The sequence below is a fragment of the Schistosoma mansoni genome (genome assembly GCF_000237925.1).
Source record: "Schistosoma mansoni, WGS project CABG00000000 data, supercontig 0176, strain Puerto Rico, whole genome shotgun sequence".
NCBI lineage: Eukaryota > Metazoa > Platyhelminthes > Trematoda > Strigeidida > Schistosomatidae > Schistosoma > Schistosoma mansoni.
The window spans coordinates 475,957-487,665 of NW_017386060.1; positions in this window are offsets into that span (position 1 = coordinate 475,957).

Below are 11,709 nucleotides of genomic sequence, written 5' to 3' on the forward strand. Positions count from 1 at the left end.
AGGATTTTCATCAGAAACGGACATCAGCTTTAATGCCAAAATTCTAGTTCACCAATTGAATGAGTGAATTTCATTCCAAAATTTGAGATCTGTTATCTTATACTTGATTGGTTCGTCTATTGATTATAGTCTCGCCGTTTTCAAATATAACAGAACTTATTTTAAATGAAATATAAATTATCCTAAAATATTTAAAACAATTAATCCTTTTGATAAATTTCGATAATGCAATGAGAAGACGAAGTTCATCAGAATTACGTGATATATTTGCGCAATACATTTCGAACAATCTAATCACACATATACTTGTTAAGACATTTTTATATGAAAATTAAAAGGTCAACTAGACAGGTTAAGGTATACCGTAACAAAGAAAGAAAATAAATAAAGTACACAAAAACAATGTGATGACCATTCTGGATAATAAATCAGCATTACCAGTGTAGGTTAAGGGTAATAACAGATTGTTTTTGAACACAAAGGGGGTTTCAATTTCCGTGTGGCCAAGGCTTCAATAAACATTAGTATGCGTCCTTAAAGGCTTTTGTACAACACTGCAAACGCTGACTTGATGTCAACCTTATGACCAGTTTCAACCAAATGTTTCGCAATGGAGGAAGATGTTTGTCTATCCTCTGATCTTATTTGACCACCGGAATTCATTTGTTTCTGTAGCCATTTAGGTATGTGTTAAAATCGAACAAAACTATATAATTTATGAAGTAGAACCGAATAGAATGAGCACAAATTCTATCAAAAGTTGTCTATGTAGAATATTATTTTAATCTGAAGAATGTATCTCCTAAATAAGTATCATTACTAAGGTTTGATTTGATAATCTCAAACAAATTGAGTATGGAGTAGAATGTTATCAATAAAAATAAAATATTTATAATATCCCAATGAGTAGAACAAAATAAATTTCCTGATGTTTCGTAACTTAGTTTAAGCCACATCTTCAGAGAATAAACAACCCAATTCTTATACTGAGTGAACGAAATGGGATATTACAAATATTTTAGTTTTATTTACATCTTCTAAATGTTTGGAAAAACAATATTAGCATACGTAAGTAAAGTATTTTACAAATAACCACTCTTAACAGAACTATATTACTGATTAAAGTAGAATTGAATAATTAAAATCTACAATGATATTGTAAGCAAAGATGGATAGTGGCTAGCAGTGGAATCCAGGACGCACGTTCCGTCCTATTTGGGGCTCGTCAGCTGGATGTACCTGCATCTCAGAGTTGATGTTCATTGTGGGACTCTAACCCAGTACCTTTCGCTTCAAACGCCATTGCGTTATCCACTCGGCCACTGAGTCCTGTTAGCCACTATCCATCTTTGCTTACCATGCTTGTGAATTAAGGCTATATCGAGGCAATACGCACAGTATGCACATATACTAATTAGAGACTGACCAGTTGCAGTCCTAAACGTCAATGGGAAGATTCCAACAAACAATACCATGTAAATTTTTCTACAATGATATTGTTTAATGAAACATTGATAAGCAAGTTAAAAGGTAAATACTTATGACAGCCATATTTAAATTTCCTCATTTTTTAAGATTAAAACAATTCAATTGAACTCATATGAAATATAGTCAAAATCACAACTCTAAACGGATGGTGATTTATCACCTAACAACAATGAGATGATTCAATAACCTGGAAGAAATGATTTTCTTTAAAATATAATTGAGTATTAATTATTTTGCCTTGTTTTATAAGCCATTTCTATAAATTAAGTTATCCGTTATATGACTAAGAATATTCCTTGTTATCAAACAAAAGTACAACAGTTACTCTTTATACAGTAATATTAGGTTTGTAAACAACTGTCTATCAAACAAATAATAATTCAACAAACTAAAGTTTATGAAAGTTTAAACAAACAATGAATATATCAACATGGTCAGTGTTATTTATAAATCAACAATATATGAAATATGATAGCTTGTCTGTTAGCAACAATTTACAATTTGGGCTACATAAATAACTTTAATGAGGTCAACTAATAATAATAATAATATGAACTAAGAATACCTAAATCTAAATAAGTTATTAATATTACTAAAGTAAATCTGTTTACCAATGAAAGAATATCTAATGAAAATGATACCTATCAAAGATATGCCAAACTTAACTATGAATTTACATTATAGAGTTGAATTTGTTTAAATGATATGGTAATGATAAAATGTCAAAAAAATAATAAAACAAAATTGTAATGCATTTGTTTAATCATTGTTCAATATTCGATATAAACATTTTATTGCCTGTAGTATGAAGATGATCTGTTCAACTACACTACAATGAATCATTGTTATGCATCAAAAACAACCCCTCATTTAGTATGGAGTACTAATGAAAATCAAGATAATTTATAAAGGATATAAAAAAACACATATCTTGATATTTTCATCTTTATTAGTAAAATACCATTTTTATCACCTAGTTACTATTTCATTCAGTTAATGTTGGATTTCTTGTACTTACTGTAACGTTTCACATCTATTCGAAAAAAAAAATATATATATGATTCCATGTAACACTATAAAAATATTCATTTAAGGGAAAACCATAATAAAAATAAATAGGATAACAAAACAACCCATGAAAAAAAACACACATAAGAACACAAATGCTGCCAAGTTGGAGAAATCCTGTATACCACAAAATACATTTATATATATTTTGTTAACTTCCTATTAAGTTTACTAGATTTTTGATACAGTTTTCTTAAAGCTTAATTAGGAATCTATACTTAATCAGATATATGATATATTTTACCGTTTTAAATTACTAGTTATATGTAACCAGTTGCGTTCAACCAGGTCTGTTGGGAGATATCAACTCACTGAAGACATTGGTGAATGGTTGCTCAATTGCGTGGATTGGTTGAAGTTAGACATTAACACTGTTGGACGCCAGCAATCTCAGTGGTCTAGAGGTTAAGTGCTCGGACGCGAAACTAATAGATCCTGGGTTCAAATATCGCGAGGCGGGATCGTGGATGTGCTCTGTTGAGGAGTCCTGCAATGGGACGAAACGGCCCTCCTGTGCTTCCATGTTTTTGATGGGGGTGTATTTTCTAATTAAAATATCTCTAATGACAAATAATTCGATAGAAATAAATAAATAAACAAACTGTAGCTAATTTTTATAAATAAATAATATATTTGTAATATCTGAATGAGTAGAAAAATTAGATTTTTCGACGTTTCGTGACTCAGTGTAAGCCGCTTCTTCAGAAAACAAATAACTACGAAACGTTGGAAAATCTAATTTTTCTACTCATTGGGATATTACAAATATATTTATTTATTTATAACAATCTACTCAATGCTCAATCTATTCAAAATTATCAAATCAAAACTTAGTAATGTAGCTAATTTTATATGAATTTGTATAATATTTCTAATTTTTTAAATATTTATTCTTTCAAATTTGTTTAAGGTAAGTTTAAACTATTGTAATGCTTCACGAATATGTTCTTCAATTCATATATATTCATAACATAGATCTATGAACTATTAAATATGATGTACTCAGTTCAAAGAAATCTCATCAATATATTCAATAATTTGAGTCTATACTGTATATTCTAAAGAGATATTTACAATTTCTCATTGCACAGTAGGTTTAACTGTTCTGTTCCTCATAATAAATAACAAGTTTTTATCAGAATCATTTTTATATCAATCAACAGCATGACTATTCTGCTTAAATTTCGTCTAAAAAATCATTTTAATTAAACTATTTTTCAAACACATTGTATATGGCATTGTTATAATTTGTAGCCTATGTGTCCTGTTAAAGTATAACGTGATAATATCGCCAATTAAAGAGCAGCGATTTATCGATCGAACCAATGAAGCAAAAAAACCTGTGCGAGTAGTCTAGAGTATTTGTCGGTCTCGGTTCCCGCCTAGCCCAGTCAGTTAAATACAGAACACAAATCTCAGCCTCTGCGGTATCAATCATCTATTTCAAACATACTGAGTTTTTTATACCAACTAGACAGACCATATCGTACCAAAAAATAGAAAATAACACTTGTACAAGATTGAGCCAAATGTGTCTATGAATAAGGGAGATAGTAATTGCTAGACAAGGCATACCTAAAGAATGGTAAATCGTATAATAATAGTTCATAGGTCAAAATACAGTTCATAGTAAGAGGAACATGAATATCAATAGTTTAGTTGTTTAACAATTATACGATAAAAATATACTCATAGCAGTGGTCCATAAATGGATCCCAAGTACCATTCATTACTTTTGATGAAGTTTTGTTCTCTGAGCTGGATGGTCTGGTCGTAGAGCTTTCATCGTCCTTCTGAATGATATAATTAGCACAAACTTCAGGTAGAAGCAGTGATAGACAGTTCATGAATAATAAGTTTAAAAAGTAAGTATCAACTTCTGAACAAAAGAAAAAATGTCGTCAGAATGTTTCTCTTCAATAAGAATACACTATCTGTCAACTGTAAAGGAATTATTTTCCAAAAGAACAAACATTAATACTATTTTTAAGAATACAAGCATTACTTGTCTTTTGTTGTTGTATGAAAGAATTTGAGCTGTCAGTTCATATATTATTCTACTTATTTTCATTTGATTAACGTAAGACGTTTTATTCATCTTATGAACTACTTCATCACAACTCAAAATTTTTTTTTAAAAAAATCCACATATAAAATCAATACAATTCTTAACATACTTTATACATGTGTCGTTATTTAAAATCCTTTATTAGACAAATAGTAGGGACTGATAGGTCCTGGGTTCGAATCTTGCGAGGTGGGATCGTGTACGCGCACTGCTGAGAAGTCCCATAATAGGACGAAACGGCCATCCAGTGTTTCCAGGTTTTCCATGGTGGTCTTGCTTCAATTGACTCATGATCTCAACTATATAAAATAGTAAGTTTTCTTTATTTTTTGGGGGAAGAGTGGGAGAGAAAAAAATGCACAAAACTTGACTGAAACGATTCATCACAGTTTTTTTCCTAACAATCATCAATGTAAAAGGAATACGAACTGAAGTATATCTCTATGAGACTTAAGTTTACTAATCAAGTAAGAAGACGTTTACTGAAGTGTTTTTTTTTATTATTTTATTTTATTCCCATGTCATTTAATTACTTTCATTCATTTCATGGAAAAATGAAATAAACTAGTCAATTGTAAAGTTTGTTATTTACGCCCAAATAATCGTTATAAATTTAATGATAATACAATTGTCTCCTATGAATCAAAAAGTTTATTATAGTCATACATAAGATGTTGAAATTATCTAGTTTACAATGATTATTATAATACAATGTCAGTTTAGTCTCGAATATCTAGTAGTATGTAGTAGAAACTAATAATCATAGACCTGGAGAAAGCTCTTTTTGACAAGAATATATTTTATATAGTTGAAATCGTGAGTCAGTTGAAGCTAGACCACCATGGAAAACCTGAAAGCACTGGACGGCCGTTTCCTTCTTATTGTGGGACTCCTCAGCAGTGCGCATCCATGATCGCGCCTGGCGAGATTCGAACCTAGGACCTATATTTATATTTTGTGTGACAAAGTGATAAAAAAATATGCTTCTATTCAACTTTCATCCTCTACAATTTCGGAATAAAAAAAATCTCAGTTCCTTGAATAATTACTCATGTATGAAGTTTCAACAATTTTAACTGTGTAAGATCAGTGGATTTCACAAATTATAGCGACACTTCTACAATTGATTTCAATTATGGTTAATTTTGTTAAGTCCTTTTATTAACTTAACAGACAAGGTTATTCATATAGTAACAGTTCGTCTATATTTTTGTATTATTATGATCACTGTCATGTCTGTATAAGTGCGTATGCTTGTTCACATGTGACAGCCTACATACATATCCCTAGCTAAAATGTTAATCGTTTAAATATCGTTCGATGAGTCATTCTGTTTCCCATGTATATATGTACCCAAATCCTGTTATTATTAGCATTTGCCTTGACTCCCTGAGCCTTGAATCGATTTGACTATAAATTTACCTCTGTATTTGTTCACACACATACATTCGCCTCTCTGCTACGAATTCGTTCAATGTGCTTGCAACTTGGTTATCTGTGCTATCCACTAATAAACTGTAGTCCCCGCTTCTAATTGCCTCCTTATTTTAAACACCGTTTGGATTTATATAATAATGGTTATCAAGGTGATTATTTAACGAAGCTAAGCCACTACAAAATTATAGTTATATATACATACTTTGTTCATTCTTTAATTCTGGTATATAGAAATTGAACGATGTCAACAACTTGATTTCAAATACCTAACAAAATCTTATAAATTAGGTTTAAAATTTCAATCACAATGTGTATGTATAGTGCAATTCAAGCTAAAATTTAACATTTTAGACAACTATGAACCTGTCCGATACTGACATTTCTTTCTGAATATAATATTCTTCTTGGCCATTTTGTTCTTCAATCAGTTAATTATCCCTTAATCTACATTACTACATTGTCTGTCTTTATGTCTCTTCTATGTATCAAATTTAGAAAGACTACCTTTAGGTTTTGTGAATACAGTGTATATATCGCTAGGTTTCTTAATGGAGCTGAAGGCAAACCATTAATCACAGAGAAACATACAAGAGATATTATCTAATATCTCTTATTTAGTTTATTATTGTTTGACAGTTTTCTTAAGAACATTAAATTTTATATGTAAGAAATTGTAAAATGTAAGTTATATTGAATGTTGTTTAGAGTGAATATATATTATGATGATTGAATATTTGTATCATAATTCAAATAATGAAAACCTTTCGGAATGTCATATATATCTTATACGGAACACGTATACTCAGTTGACATTGCAATAAACAAAAAAGAACAACAGAACATGACCGGATGAAAGTGATTAGACGTTGTTTCATAGATGATCAATGTTGAATATATGATTTATGATATCTACTTCTATACTTGTAATTCTTTTGAAAAGCGTGGGAAAGCATAAATAAACGAAATAGTTTCATATTATTTATATACATATATATTCTTATTAGAAATATAAATAATAATTTAACAAAACTAATCCTAATTATTACAATAAAGAGGACTGGCTTAGAGTCAATCAGTTCTTTGGAGAAAAAAACAATCCCTAATGATTATGTAAATAATACAATATTCAAGAAATAATGGAACTACTTCGATGTAATCTTTCATGTCAATCATTGATTCCTTCATGATATGTATATAAATAAATATAATTAGATAAAGAAAAGAGATAAGGCAATGTAATTAGAAGTTGATTTACTGAATAATTAGACTGTGAATAATAAAAAAAAGATTTTAACAGTTGAGATCATGAATCAATTGAAGCTAGACCACCATGGAAAACCTGAAAGCACTGGACGACCCTTTCGTCCTATTATGGGACTCCTCGGCAGTGCGCTTCCACGATCCCGCCTCGCAAGATTCGAACTCAGGACCTATCAGTTTCGTGCGCGAGCGCTTAACCACTAGACCACTGAGTTGGCATCCAACGGTATTAAAAGATTTTTTTAAAAACTAACGCTATTATGATACATTCCATAGAAACGTTAATTTTCATTTTAATCTATAATTAATTATTTTGTTGAAAGTAAATATAAAAAAACCCAGCTGAATGAAGGTGTACAGTTTTATAATACCACAAATAGTTATTGGTAAGTATTGTTTTTTTTGGTAAAATGTTCACTTGTAAAGTCAACAATCGATTATCTAATGATATTCATAATACTACACAATAATATACATCAAAAAAGGGAAAAAAAATAGTCACTATACTTAAATTGACTATAATTGTTAACAAAGAACATGGTAGGACTGAAGATTTTTATAAGGAGTATTATATTTTACAGTATCATAATACACAGATCATGTGACAGATTATAATAATGGATTGCTAATAGTTTTATTATTTTGGCAATAAATTCATTAATGCTCCAAAAGACAATCAATAAAACTCTTTTTATTAAATAGAAAATTCAATTATTTAATGACTCAATTGTCAACTTTTAGTATTTTCATTATTTATATTTTACATATTTGAAAAATATACAACAATGATTGATTATACAATATTCAGGAGTTTGGTAACTAATCAAAATAAATGTATAACTATTCAAAGATGATCATATAGAGTGTATCTACTAAGTGTCCACTGAATAACAGATTGATTATATAGGAATATATATATATGCCCCCAAATGCCCTGGTACGGCCGAGAATGGGGAGAGTCCGCTTTCCTTCTCGAAATACTCTCACATGGTCACGCGTATATAGCCTCTGCCAGGGAAGTCTTACTCACTGCCTTCTCGCACCACGGGTGTTGTTTACGAAATGGAGAGGACGAAAAGCGAATGTCTGGCGCTTTAACCGGGTTGGTGGACATGGATAGTTCACCTAGGGGAGTTGGAAAACCCTGATTCTAAACCAATGGTGCACATGGGCTCCAGTATCCTGAAGGAACGAATGGCGTATGAACCAACTGTTGGTCACCGGCTACCATGGGACTGCATCTCCTCACGATGCTCCACTGCCTTGTGGATCAGACTTTTAGGTCAAAGGCTCCGTGTGTGGCCCCCTAAGAAAACCACCTGCTTCAGTCTGAGCACCTGGGCAGTATCACAGCCCTCACACAAATCTCATTTGATATTTGTGGCGCATATGTATCTGGTGCTTCCTTGTACCAATATTTATGTGTTTAAATGTATATAAGATATTAACGATAAAAGAAATGATTCCAGACATTTGAATGATTTAACATTTATAGTCTAAAATAATCTATAGTTGTCACTTTGAATTTCTAATGCAGTATATCGCGAATAAATGCATTTTAATTCTAGCAAAATTATTGTTTCAACAATTTTTTTTCTTGGGAATTTTATTATGAAAATATGATCTGTCATTTCAAGTAGTCAATTTAAATTATTGACAAATAAAAGATCTTTTTATTATTTATAGAAAAGAAATTACAAAATTTACTTGATTCTCTCCTAATGTGTTTGCCATTTTCATTGCTCCAAGATACCGTTTATTAATGTTAACCTTCAAGTTTCACTGTTGCTTACTTCATGTAAATATAATGTATGATATTTTGCTTTCGTTGTTCGAATTCGGTGAATCCAATAAATAACACGAGAGTAACATGTAACTCACTTATTTCAAAATTACTTATTAACTATTCTATAAGTTTTAATAGTTGAATTCATGGGTCAATGTAAACTAGACCACCATTGTTAACCGGTAAACTCTGGAGGGTGCGTCTCGTTCTAGTGTGGAAATCGTCAGCAGTGCGTAGCCACGATCCTACATGCGAGACTCGGACAATGAACTTTCGATTTGCAGCGCGGACGATTAATCTATAGATCACTGAGCTGGCTGGCATCCAACTGTGTTAATGTCTAATTTCAATTAATCCATGATCTTGCACAATCCGTCCTCATTGTTTGAGGTAGATACCTGTTTCTACCCGACACGGTTTGGACTTCTCTGGTCACGGCTTTTCACTAGAAGTCCAGGCAATCCATATTGAAGCTAGTCACTAGTGAGCATATGATTATTATCGGAATTTCGTTTTAACGTATATATTGTACGTTTCTTGATTGTATGGCATTAAAGTATGACTAGTGTTTTGGGAATTGTAATTAAAGTTACTCTAAATTCGTACTCAATGTTATAATTTATCCAAACTTGTATACTTGAAAAGTCAAATCTAAATGAAATCAGCTACTTCAATTTGAAACTAGTTTTATTCATGAAGCGATAATATTACATAAAAATATATATCAACAGATGGATAACAGTAAACCACATTTAACAACTGGTTTACATATTGCTTTTAAAATTCACATTATTACAAAACGTTTATTTATCGGTAAAAAGAATACTTCAACCATTTATGTACTAAACACAATAAAACGCTTCATTAATTTTTAAACTTTAAAAGCACATGATATTAATAAAATCATACTCTGCTTTTTACAAATAATCTGTATAATGTACAAATATATGAAATATAAAAGGGTTTTACCTTCAGACTACGAAGTAAAACATTAAGATACATATCACTCAGAGCTGGTCAACAAGAGAACGTCTACGCTTTCTCACTGAATGGACAAATTAAGCGGTGACTTTGAAATAACTACTAATTAAAAAAATAAACGTTTTGAATATTTCCATTATTGAATAATCCATTATACGAATTTTTTCTGTACTTCAGAACTGTTTACACATATAACCATCATTTCACAAATAATAGCTATATAATACCGTTAACAGTTTATTCTTTAACTTCAATAGATATCCGCCTGAAACATCAAGTACTACATATAAACATGTATAGAAAATAACATAAATTTGATAACTTTTTCTGAAAATCATAAGTTAACTCTTATCTCTTGGTCAAACGCATTCGTATAGGAGAAGAAATTATCATCTAACGAATGAGTTAAAATCCAAAATAATAAAAGAAAAAACCAAAATATCATGAGAAATTGATGGATCGATAAATTTTTTTTCTTACTAATGTTGTATCCAAAAATAACAATCATAATCACTTCAAATGGTTACATGCAAAATCACTTAATAACCATTTGAATTCTAATATGATTCATTCTTAATTTAATATCATAATCATTAATCAATTGAGAATTATCTCTTAAATGTTACCCGATAACCTTTTGTAACTAACCAGTTCACCCTAATGATCTTTTAACGTTGTTCATATCATATATTTATAACTGAAGGGAAAGAAAACAAAAAATACAAAACAATATTTTATTCGGAAGGGGTTTTTGTGGAGATTTAGTATTTTTCATAGTTGAAAGCGTGAGTTAATTGAAGCCAAACCACCAAGGAAAACCTGGATGCACTGGACGGCCGTTTCACCGTTTCGCTTTCAACTATTTTATTGTTATGAATAGACACTGTTGAAGTTAAAAAATAAACAGAATATTAATTATGTTTTTATATAAGTTGAAAATTAATATACTTTCTTTTTTTTAAGTGATAATATGATAAGTAAATAGTTGGATTCAAGTTTATGTTAATGACATTGATTTTGAATGAATCATAAGTCGTAAATTTAAAAAATGAAACATGCATTCTGTTTACTGAAATAGGGATTCAAATAAACTGTTAATGATAGATTTGTTAAAGAAAAATTTCATTTTTGTATCTTTATCCCTTTTACTTGTATACGTAAACAGTTTTTCTACTCGACCCGATCTGTGGTAATTCCTCAACTAAAGGATAAGTTACCTGGTTATGCCACTTCTATGTGTATCCATGAATTCAGCTGCTCCTGTGGAGAAAGCTATATTGGGCGCACTACCAGACAACTGAACCAAAATTTTAGTGAACACCTACCTTCGTAGTTAGGAAAAGGTATTGTCAAGTCAATACGGAGCTTGATTCTTTCACACTTGATCGATAGCGGTCATAAAGTTGGCAGAAATCAGTCATTTAAAGTTACTTATCGTATTCCGATTAGTTTTCCTTATAGGGTTCGATCTCGTCTCTTACACATAGCAAAAGCTAAAGGAATTCGATCCAACAACCCAAGTCTTTGTGTTCATAAGAAATTTGTAACACCCTTGTCTCTCTCTTGGCCTAAATAATAAATAATTTTATTTGCCATACTCTTTCTTCGTTTATTTTTCTTC